Source organism: Grampus griseus (genome assembly GCF_964374135.1).
Source record: "Grampus griseus genome assembly, chromosome: 3".
Taxonomy (NCBI): Eukaryota; Metazoa; Chordata; class Mammalia; order Artiodactyla; family Delphinidae; genus Grampus; species Grampus griseus.
In genome coordinates, this window is record NC_139019.1 from 141,806,586 (window position 1) to 141,819,409 (window position 12,824).

A 12,824-nucleotide genomic window follows, 5' to 3' on the forward strand; every position below is an offset into this window, starting at 1 on the left:
GGGTCAGACTGTGATGGGTCTGTATGTCTATCAGAATGAGGGCTGATGAGGTAGACTTAGATGAAAAATAGAAAGCAGTTTTTAAAAACATTTTCTTGGGTTGTAAGTTGCCTGTACTTTTTCATCTTTAAATGTCCTGTGTAAATATCTTCCAAAGAATGACTCCTTTTATTTCCTTTGAGATGGGCAATGAATACATATAGAAACATGAACTTTAGACACTTACAGGACACTCTCCATTACTCAACTGCCATTTTGATTTTCTACCTATATAGGCTTTTGTTTTCCCTAATTCTCATTTTTGATGGTAAGTAGATAACCAAAATAATTTTGACCTACCAAGGCATGTCTTTGCAATATGCTGATGTTTCCATGAATATAAAAAGACATTCTCCTACAGGCATTGGTTTTAAAATGCCAGAACTATCCATTTTGAATGTAATTATGCAAAATAAATGAAAGAAATCTACCCTGCTGATATTTATGTAACAACTTCTAGAATAAATCTTCTGATTTACAAATATACTGGGACCATTAGCTAGAAGCCACACCACATCATTATTTAACAGAACTTTAGGCAATTGTGTTGACTTTTTTCAAATCAGCATTATTTTGCCAAGTAAAATAAAACAGAGAAAACCAATTGACTTTTTCCCCAGCATTTTTGAAGAAGAAATAAAGCTGCTTAAAAATCAATGAAGGTTGCACTTCCAGAAATATTTTTAGAAGTGCATTTTTTTTTGAAACTAGGATTCTTTTTCCACAATTCATCTTATTTTCATCGCCACTTAATATTCTTGAACCGTATTTAACTTCCCTGGGAAACTGTAAAGAGTGGGTTGAAATCCATAATTGTATTAGAGCCGTGGGTCCCAGTAACAATAGCTATTCCACAAGTGCTGGCAAATGCCTGTCATAAGAATATAAAAGCAGAAAGAAAGTGAGATTTTTCTCTACTTACTTTTAAGTAGTACTGATCCAGAAAAGGAGGTTGAAGGATTTTGGAAAAGAGATAGATGGAAAGGAGGGGTTTCATCTAGAGAAGAATTGTCAGTAGTCAAGTTTGTCTGTAGTCACAAACATCTAGACGTGCACACACTTAATATACTATATCAGCATTCCTGGGGAGCTTTCATGTTTGTCTGCCCATTGCACACATATCTGATGCCCTGCCCACTTCACAAATGAACCTTTCTTTTTTCAAAAATAGAATTTTGCCTTCTGAATAAAATGGGTTCATGTCTCTATATCTGTTTTGATATCCCAGAGTTTCAAAATAGCACAAAAAAACAGTCAAAACATTAAGGCTAATGTAGAAAGGGAATCGAAGAAATTATTATTTACTTCAAGTATCCAAGTTCTCCTAAGTCATAACAAAGAATATGTAGAAATAATAATGATTGTCAACTACGTTAAATGAATTCTCCAGGCTGCAAAGGTAATGGGAATAGGTAATTTGAAAATTAGAGACTTACTTGTTTGAGTAACTCTTTAGTTATTATTATATGTGCTTCCTATATGCCAGGTTTTATTTTGTGCACTTCACAAATGCCATTTTATTTAGTTTCCGAAATAACTTTCAGAGCAACATTCATGACACACTGAGATCAGTACTATTATTGTCCTTTTTTTTTTGAACAAATGAGAAATCTGAGATACAAAGAGGTTAAATAACTTGGCAAAGACCACACAGCTGATAAGTAGTGGAGCTGAGCTGGGGTTCAAATCCAGACAGTCCTGCTTCAAAAATCTTCCTTTTACGCACCACAGGGTGAGGTCTAAGGTCTAAGGCAATGGTTATCAAACTTTTGTGTGCTTAAGAATGGCCCAGGAAACTTGTTAAAACACGAATTCCCCAGACATTGTGATTCTGTAGGTCTGGCTGGGCCTGAAGATTTACAGTTCTATCAGGTTCTCAGGTGATGCTGATGTTGCCCACCTGCAGACCACATTTTGGATACCACTGACCTAAAGAACTATGCAAATAAACAAGATAGAGAAGGTTTGCTAGTGGGTTATAAGTATCCAGGCTTAGATTCTTTACAGAGTCTTGTAGTTTTGGCTTTAGCTACAAAATACAACCATGCTTCCCTTTATAAACCCAAGTGATTGTGGCATGAGTCTCTACTAGTCTAACTCCTGGCAATGGTCCCCTACATTTCCTACCTCAAATCTTAGCTATGATGAAATAAAAGTTTTTTATGACAAGTGTACACAAATGCTTAGGAAAAAGTTCTTCACTATGTCCCACTAGGCCAGTTTACCTTGCTGTTAGGCTACTGGTTCTGTTGCAGATAGCTTGGCTTCCTTGGACATAGCTAGCATCTTCAAGGAGCCCTGATGGCACCACACCTCAGGCTCCTGGGAAGCCCCAGCTACCCTTTCCTGTCTCCCTTTGCTCAGAGTGGATGCTCAGCCCTTTTAAGTACAACATATGGGTCTCTGCCCACTAGCTCTCACAGTCCCTTGCTGGCTTGCACACACAGGACCAGATACAGTTTCCCTCGAGCCACAACGATGGCTCCATATACCTGCATGGTCAGGCTGGCTTACTTCCCCACTATTGTTTTAGGTCCAACACTTTTTCATTGGTTTCATTTGGAGTTGAGTTTTCCTGAGATGATTGATGGTGGGGAATCTTTTCCTTTCAAGAGAAAATGTTCTCTTACCCTCAGGAGTGTTGTGTGACCCTAATGGCCTTAACAAGACAAGCTTAAAATACTCTAACGTTTATATATCTCCCCTAACCTGAGTTACTCAGCCATGTTCACGATAACCTTATTAGAAAAAGAACCACCTCCTGAAATATGAGATGGCTTTCTTCCCTACACCCCACATCTGGTAGAAATTTCTGATGATTTGCTGTGATTTCTAATCTCCCACCTCTAGGATTCTTCAACCAGTTTAGGAAGTAGAAATTTAAAAAAAAAAAAAAAAAGAAAAAGAAAAAGAAGAAAACCAGAAGAGCTCCCTAAAGTGAAGAAAGTAACTTCTTGAGCACAAAGAGAAGAAAAACAAAACAAAACAACACTATAATACCTTTAACATTTTTAGAAAAAAAAATAGATGTTATTGTTTAAAGCAATTTTAAAAATTACACTTTAAATCTCTGTAGCAACAGACTTACTAAACAGATTGATTTACAGATTCTATCCCAGGGAGAGTTTACTTATTGTGTTTGTTTTATTTCTGATATACAGCCATAATAATAAGACATGCATAATGTTAGATTATTAAAATATCACAATGTCTTTGTACCCAGTCCTGAAGCATTAGATAGAACTATGATGATATCTAATCCACCCATTTACTGATTAATTGCATAAAGACAAATGTCATTTTCTCTTGAAAAATTAAAACTCTCATCTAAAAATCTTTTTTGGGAGATTTATGTAATCAGTGGTATTTAAAGGTGTTTTCAGAATTGTCATAGTATTAAAGAACACAAAAACAGACAATAATTAAGCCCTCTAAATCTAAAGAACACATGGTCGTGGAAGATACCTGTGGATCCTGTTAACATATACATTCTACCTGAGCTGTTTTCTCCTAAGATTTTTTTTAACATATTTTTTCTATGGAACAGAATGAGAGTATACAATGGATCTATTCTGTATTCAGAGGATGTTTTTCGTAGCTCCTCCATTAAAATACCTAGCTTCACCTCTCCAGGGCTGGTTCTTAGCCTTGGTAAATAATACAGGTCAGACAACTTGATTCACATCTAGCGAAAATGGTTGCTACAAAAACCACCTTCAGAGTTATCCGATTTGCCTGCTTCTCAGGATGGTGTCTGAGGATTAGTGTAAGATTTGCAGTGGACCATCCTTAAAAATTCTGCCTTGTGTCATAACAAAGAAGAAAAAAAACTTAGTTTATTTCTTTCTCTGGCTGCCCATTGGAATTCATCATTTTAAATGTCTTGATATATCCATGTATTCATCTGTCCACTTGTACAACAAACTTCAAGTATCTGCCATCTTACCTAACCAATTATGGCTCATATTGCAAAACCCAGAGGAAATATGTGGCCCACATCTTCCATTTCCTCTATATTCTAGCTGCAGGCTCTATTACCTGAATCTTAAAACATCACCTTCCCTCCCCTATCCCAATCCAAATATAATTTTAAACTGTCTCTGTTAATGATGCCATCATTCTGTGTGGGTATACAAGTTCTTGACCTACAACTGTCCTTGACAATTCCTAAATACAATCCAACATATGAACATAAAGCCTGTGTGTGTATATATATATAGAAATCCTCCAGATGTCCAGAGAGGTAATTTGGGAACCTGTTCCTGAATGTTTGCAAAATTATTAATATGGAGCAAGGCTTTCTTTTTACATCAGAAGCTACATTCTGTGCTAGCTGATTAAACTAGTTGTTCTTTCACTTTGCATTCCTCTTCTACCAATGACTATAGGGGAGGGGGAAAAAACCCTCATATGAAACAAATTCAATATACGAGTACTAATGGACTCAGTAACATTTAGTATTGGAAAATTGCTGAAAATTTTTCAGGTAATGTGATTTTGTTTTCAATTTATGCCACTGAAAAGTAATGTAATGTCTAATGCCAAGAAGAAGAAAAAAAAACCTACACTCCATAAAACTGTGTTACTGTATATGGGTTTGACATTTGAGAAGCAAATGAGAGCAAGTTGTCCTTTTCTCTATTTCTTAAACAGTGTGTAAAGTTGTTAGATTATACTGTAACATTTTAAGAAATCCTTTGTGCTATGAGAAAATTGCTTTCGAGAGCGTGGCGATGTGTACCAAATGTAAAGCATGTGAGTGAGAACTCAAATGGCAATACGAGGAGGGAAAGACCTGGAGCTGAGTGCAGAGAATAGGGGCCCCAGCATTCAATAATTATGTCAACGTGAGATTTTAGTTTCTTGACCAAGAAAGAAAAATCGTTCGCCTCCAGATCCCTCAATGAAATTCTTACTAATGTAGATCTAAATCAAGTACCTAGTTAGGGCAATTTTCTATTTAAAAAAAATACTACAAATGCAAATGATTCAGACTGAGATGTTAAATGTTTTGTTTAATAATCGAATATGCTGCTTTGAGAGAGAGAAATGAGTACATATTGGGAGTCCATTATTTGGCGATAGCATGTATGGAAGTTCTAGAAAAAAAAAATCTAGGTTTTAGTTTCTACTGCCATGTACTTTATTAACTCAAACAGCTTTCTTACTTCCTAAACCTGTTTCCTCTTTGGAGATGCTGGGATAATAAGATCTTCTCTACTCACAAAGTTGTTATGAGGATCAAATTAAATGTATGTGAGAATGAATGCCTTAAAAATAAGGTATTAGAGTCCTCTATTTCTAAAATGTCATTTCTTGATATACACAGTTGTCTAGACTTAGGGCTTAAGGGGTGATCTTCACACTTATTGCCTGACTTCATATGTGTTAAAGCAGAGGAAGGCCTGGAATGAGCGTCAGCCCACTTGGATTCTAGTCCCAACTCTGTCCTAAGTTCATCGTGCCAAAATGACCTAGTGGGCATTGAGAATAACTCTGATTAAATGATAATAAAAATATGGTTTGACTCAACTCCTCAGGCAAATTTTGGAAGGTAAATCCTGTGTTCACTTAATAAAGATTTCTTCAAGGCTTGTAAAATTCAAAGATGGCTTTTAGCAGTTTCTACCAACTCTTGATACTTGGTGAAAATGGTGAACTCATCCCATTGAGGAACTCTAGACAGGCCATATAAACGTGTGAAAAATGATTCCAAATGATGCTTGTGTACTTAGAGATATAGCCCAGCATCATCTCAGGCATGGTTTCAAACCATCCTTTACTTGCCCATTATCACCCTTTCTTATTATCAAACTAATATACCACATTTCTTTTGATCTTCTGCTTTTCTTTTCCTTCCTATCTTTTGTGCTCTTTCCTTAGACAGTTTTTTTTTTTTTTTTTTTTTTTTTCCGGTACGTGGGCCTCTCACAGTTGTGGCCTCTCCCGTTGCGGAGCACAGGCTCTGGACGCGCAGGCTCAGTGGCCATGGCTCACGGGCCCAGCCGCTCCGCGGCATGTGGGATCCTCCCAGACCAGGGCACGAACCCGCGTCCCCTGCATCAGCAGGCGGACTCCCAACCACTGCGCCACCAGGGAAGCCCTTTAGGCAGTTTTTGAATGTTTGATTTCCAGGATCTCAAAAAGTTAACTTTCCAAACTGACTTCAGTATTTTCTAAGCTATATGTAAAAGAACTGTCTTGAATCTAACAACTTTGTTAACAAGTTTTGAATTTAACAAAATTTAGCAAAATTTGAAAGGTAGCTTTGCTATTCAGCTTTTTTCCTATTTTTTTCTCTATAATATCTCTCAGGTTTATTTTCTCCTCTTATTTAGCAAAGCTTTTTTGGTGAATATTTCATCAAATAAAAATAATTTATTCATGTGTTTGTTTCTTTAGTTTCCCAATTTTTAAAATGCTGTCCATGTTAGTTTATATAAATTTCCTATATTTTACTATCTCTATATTGCCTCATAGTATAATCATAACAGTAAAGGAGTTTAAAGTTCAGTCCTGTGTACTAGAGTGGGTTTGTGAAGTAGATTAGCATGCCCCATCCCTCACAGTACCAGCAATTCATTTTATTTTATATTTTAAATATCCAGTGTTGAGTAGACGTATCAGGTATGACCAGTGACTGGTCCAAATTTCTACTTGTCTCAAATTGTGACACAGTAATATTTTAGCATTCTGTATACATAGAATTCTCTTTAGCATCTGATTCTCTTTGCACTTGTTCATTGCTCATATTAAAAAAATTCTTAAACTTTTTAATCATGTTTTATGTTGTTTCCTATTTAGTACCAGTGTCTTTGTACCAGCATCTCATAACAAGTTACTTCAGAAAGCCAATAAATAATTGAGAAAGGTGCCCTTCTCTGCAGTTCCTTCTATCAGTAAGCTTTTTTATTCCCCTAGTTCCTTTCAGCTTTCTCTTGGCCTTTTATCTTTTCAAAAGCATATCTGCAATTTCTCTGTTGCTCTTTGACCTACCCATTAAAGCAAGCATTTGTTTCCATGTGTTTCTTTTTGGTTTTTGAGCAAGATGTTTATCTCATCTTATTCAGTTTAAAAAAAAAAAAAATCTTCCTGAAGCTTTTCATTACTCATATTCTTTGTAGAGTTCAATCATTTGTTCTCATTTGTGTGTTTCAACTTATACCAGTGCATTGTTAACTTAATTCTTCAGAATCACCCACAATCTTTTCATCTTTGCCTTGTTTTTAACCATTTTGGGGTTTTTTGTCCTTTTGTCATTTGCCTTTTCAGAATTTCATATTAACCTTTTGCCATGTTTCAATTTCATGCTACACTGAAGTTGTGACTCTTCTCAAGTCCATTTTCTTTTTGTCATTATTTACTTTCTTTTATCTGTTCCTGTTCTATTTTCAGCTTTTCATCTTATACCATTCCAAAATTACATGGACATTTTCACCATTGTATAAGTTTTTGTTACCTTTTTCACCTTCTTTGTGCTTGATACGAGTTCTGCTGCCACTTTAGTTACCACACTTATAATTTAGAGTTTTTATGGAATTATACTTAATAGTTACTAGTTATAACTTCACTTACTTGCACTTTAAATTCCCACTTATGTCTTAGAATCAAATTTTATATTTTTTTCTAAGACTGTTTGAAACCAATTTTACTGTCCTGAAAATTCCAATTTCATTTATATCTCTTCTTTTGTTTAAAATGGAAACTTAGTCCCTGATCTTAATGTTATTTTAAATATTTCTGCATTGATTCCATCTATTTCTGTCTTTCAGATGACACACAATATTAACAAGCGTAAACACATTTTAGGTTTGAATCTGCCTAGATCTTTTATATTTACAGTATAGAACAATAAAGACAAAAGAACTGTTTATACTACCAATGCATTAAAAATGTTTCCACAATATAGCCCCTTCCATTGCATGTTATGTTTTATATGTATCTCTGATCCCTTTACCTCTAACAAGAGTAATTCTACTAACCACTTAGCCTTCCTGTAACAAGCTACCAGAGCAAACCTGTTGTAGAAGAACTAACATTTGTAGCATCATTGATATTTTCCTCATGAGTATCTTTAAATTAATTGTACTCCCCATGAATGTTTTGATGGGGAGGATCATCTTTTCCTGAAACCTTGAGATAACAAGGTTGGTTTCAAAACCACTTTATTGACCACATAATTCATATCTGGGCTGTGATGACATGTATGGAGGAGGAATCAAAAGTTTAAGAAATTCAGGTGGTTCCACATTTGTGTCTTAAGTCTTAGCCCTGTAGATGTTTCTCCTTTGAGTACCTTTCCTTCTCCTAAGATCTAATTATTACTTTCTATATATATATATATATATATATATATTTTTTTTTTTTTTTTTTTTTTTTTGCGGTACACGGGCCTCTCACTGTTGTGGCCTCTCCCGTTGCGGAGCACAGGCCACGGATGCTCAGGCTCAGCGGCCATGGCTCACAGGCCCAGCCGCTCCACGGCATGTGGGATCTTCCCAGACCGGGGCACGAACCCGTGTCCCCTGCATCGGCAGTCGGACTCTCAACCACTGCGCCACCAGGGAAGCCCTCAATATTGTTTTTAATGATTTTTCACTTTCATTTATAATTTTGTCATCTAGCTATCCCTATTGTTTGGTTTTGTCTGCTTTTGAGTTTTATTTAAAAAAATGAATAATCCTGTATGTAGTCTTCTATGACTTGCCTTTTTCTCAGAGTAGTATGTCCAAGATTGATCCTTGCTCAGGTACGTAGCAGTAGTTGATTTGTCATCACTACTGTGTAGTATTCCAGTGGATGGAAATATATATGTCTGAGTGCTTTTCTGATTTCTGTCTTTAGGATACATTCCTAGAAATGAGTTTGTTAGATCAAAGATCAACTTATTTTAAAGATTTTTGATGTGTATTAAAAACTTGTCCTCCAAATATTGTACTCTAGTTAAAATCATTTGAGCTGCCTCTCAGAACCCCCGTGTCTCTGCCATCTCACCAACACTGATTTTGCAATCTTTCTATTTTTTTTCATTTAAAATTCCATGGCCATTCCCTTAAGAATTAGTTCATTACACCGTGAATGAAATTTTATTCAAGAAAATGGTGCATTTAGGCATGAAGATAGAATGTTAAGGTTGTTTGATAATGTGTGCCTCTGGGAAATACTATTTAGATGTGACCAATAAGTCTACAGTATCTAGCATATCGTCATCAAAAGGAGAAAATCAGACCTTGGGCTTTTATTGGAAGGAAATTGCTGCCACAAATCTAGTTTTGAGAGATACCAATTTTGTTCAGTTTTAAATCCGTGCATATAAAGCTCAACTGCAGTGTGTGACTGGCATCTATTTTCTGGTTAGACCTGCCTTCTGCTTTCCCTTATCACACTGTGACCCTTGTTAAGTAAATGGCATCTTTCCAGAGGAAATTATTATATCAAAAGGCTGCTTAGCCATCAGAATCATTCAAAATAAAAGCTTAACACTCCTGTTACAAGCTAAAAGAAAGGGTAAAAAAAAAAAAAAAAGAAAAACCCTGTTGATGATAAACTAATATTTTGGGGGACTTTTTTCTCAAAAACTTGGATTGATAAAATGTATCTACCAACCTTATATTTCAAGACTTAAATATGTTTCCTCTTCAGTTCCCCTTCCTCCATGTAAAATTTAATTATATCCTAAATTTTGCATTTATTAATCCTTTCCTTGTAACTTTGAGCCTGATAGTCAGAAGAGGATTCAATGATAAATTTTCTGAGGAAAGAGAATTTGAGATGTCAGTTTTTTTCTCACCCTTCTTAGAAATCTTACAAAAAGACAAAAAAGGTTGTATGACAGCAGCAAACAGCTTAGACCTTTCTCTAGGTAAGGATGAAAATGATGTTACAGATCTTAATCTGCTTCGACTATTAGATTTAAATTTTCCCTTAATCTGTTGTTGACATGACTAAAAAAAAAAAGCCCTCTATGGATAGCTCTATCATTGACTCCATCTGGCAAGTAGGAAAGAAAAATGGCAAGTGATTCTACCTCTAACCTCTGCAAATTACTTCTCTCAAATTAATGCAAAGAAGTTTACATAAAGCTGCCTTTTAATTGATATTTTTATTTTAGACAAACAGTAAGAGGCTTCAAAAATTTAAAATTATATTCATATTTTTAAATTTATTAACTTTGGATGAAATAGCATTTTATGTGTGGAGAAATCTCCAACAACCCTGTATTGACCAAATTATGTTGGAGAATATATATAAATTCTCCAACATACATATATATATATATAGAGAGAGAGAGAGAGGTGTTTCCAAGCACCTAGAATATAGCATGCCACATAAAAGGCACTGAATAAATATTTGTTTAATAAATGAAAGTAGGATAGAAGTTCAAACTATATTCTTCCTTTAGGGCAATTCCTTCAGGGAAATTAATCGATTTCCTCCCTTAAACTTTTAGTTATTTAAACCAGGCTCTGTTAAACTACAGAGGACTGCATAATATTAAACATTATTTCACACTGATATTTGGACTAAATGAACCAATTCAGCCAGGGCTGGAATTTCTGTAGTATATATATGCCCACTTAGTTATCTTATCCCATGGCAAACTTTGATTCTTAATTCTGGTTCTGGCCTCTTCACTCACATACTTTGTGATTTTAGGCAAGTTACTTATCTTTCTAAGTCCCAGTTTCCTGATCTGTAAAATAGGGATAAGAATTCCAAGTCTATGATGAAAATTAAATGATACAACTTATGAATATGTAAAACCGTATAACATGGATGTCCAAAATATGTTAATTCATCATTATCAACAAATAGATCCACTGTTAATATATTTTCCCCTAAATATGTAGCCAAAGCATCTGGTTTGATTAAAATCAGTAGGGTTATTGAATGTAAGCCTTGTGCTAGGTTCAGTGGTGAGACATAAAGACCAACATGACATCAACTCTACCTATAAGTGACTGACAATCTGCAAGTGGGGCAAAACAGAGATGGAAAGATACAAATCATTACATTTGTGGCATAATCCAAAAATTTATGAAAAGATTGCAAGTGGGAGTGTATTTGGACTGGAATTGGAAAAATGAGTAGAATAAAGGAGGAAAGAATTGTTCATGCAAGGAACTATTTCAAAAAGTATTCAGAGGCATTCATGTGTGCGAGGTCTTTGGGACTCGCAAGCCAGAAAGTATAGCTGGACCATAATGTTTATGAAAGATCTAGAAGCACCTTACTCTAGAAAACTAGTTGGTTCATATATGAGTTCAGAAACTTTGACTGCAAGTAAAAGTATGCTCAAATTAACTAAAAAGTAATGTATTGGCTAAGTACACTGTAAGTAAGGGTTGATTCACGGATTCAACAGTATCAACAACAAAAAAGTTTTATATCTCTGTTCCCTGCCACGTAGGGTATCAGCTCCCATGAGGAAATTTTTTTTTTGTCAGAGAATGATTGTCAAGAGCAATAAGATTCAATGCTTTTTCATTTTTGCCTTCTGAGAGAGAGATCCTCTTAATTCAGTGATCGAAGTTACATGTTTTGTCTTGATTTAGCTGACTTGTATCACACAGTCATCCCTGAAACTAGCAGAGTAGCTTGGGAATTCCATTCTTATTGGCCTGATTGCCACTCCCATCCTTAAGCCAAAGCTGTGTTGAGGGAGGTAGAATGACACTGGCCAACAAAGGCCTCGTCCGGAGTTGGGGGTGGACGCAAACCTGCCAAATGTCCAGGCTGCTATACAACTGGGAAGTTGACCTGAGATGCTGCTGAAGCAAGCATCATATGCTTTCCAGTCTTAGCAATGAGGGCCTTGAATGCTGTATTAAAGAGCTTAGAATTTATTCCATATGTAAAGAGAAAGTATCATGTCAAGTGAGATTTTTATCTGGGACTGTATATAGCCTGCTGTGGTGGGCTGTAAGGATAGAAGTAGACATCAATGAGCTGTTGTCCCTGCTTTCAAGGAAACAACATTCTCACGTTCCTCATGTGACCCAAACTATGTAGTTTGAGGTGATATTAAGTCTAAACTATAGAGCAAGTGTACGCATTCATCTAGTTTTTCATATTTTGACATTAGTGAGATTTTTGCTTGACATTTTTGGAAATGATAAGAGTAGTAACTAACATTTATAGCTATGTTCCAGATGTTAAATTCTGTCCATAGGTTATGTCATTTAATTTTCCTAACAACCTTATAGGCTGGTATTTTTCCTTTGCAAATAAGAAAACTGAGGCTTAGGGAAGTTAAATAATTTGTCCAAACAGGTGGCAGATTCAGGATTCAAAGAGAAGCTTTCTGATGATTTAAAATCTATACACTTAACCTCTAAATATGGTGATATTTGATGAAAAATAATGCATACTAGCTGCTGTGAATGATTATCAGACTCACATTTTGGGGAAAAAAAGATAAAATGAACCATGAATCTCTCTCAATATGCTTTTGAAGGCTCATGCCTTCAAATGTGTCTGTAATCTGTGTGAAATTTTCAAAGGTATAGATGAGCAGTGGCTAGTTAGGTTAGTTCTCAAGCATAAAGAAATTTCTGATATTTTCTCCAAATATTGAAAAATACAATTATTTGGATTGAATAAGTCCTGGAGAACTGGGGGAGGAGTCAGGCATGGGACAGAGTGAGGAGCTAGGAAGTAGTTTTCTTTTAATTAGTCATTGCTTTCTTGAAAGAGGCCAAGGAAAGCTAAAAGTGATGTTGGCGTACTCTACCAAATTATTTTGGTTGATAGAAACTTGGAATTCTGGGAAAATTCCACGTGGA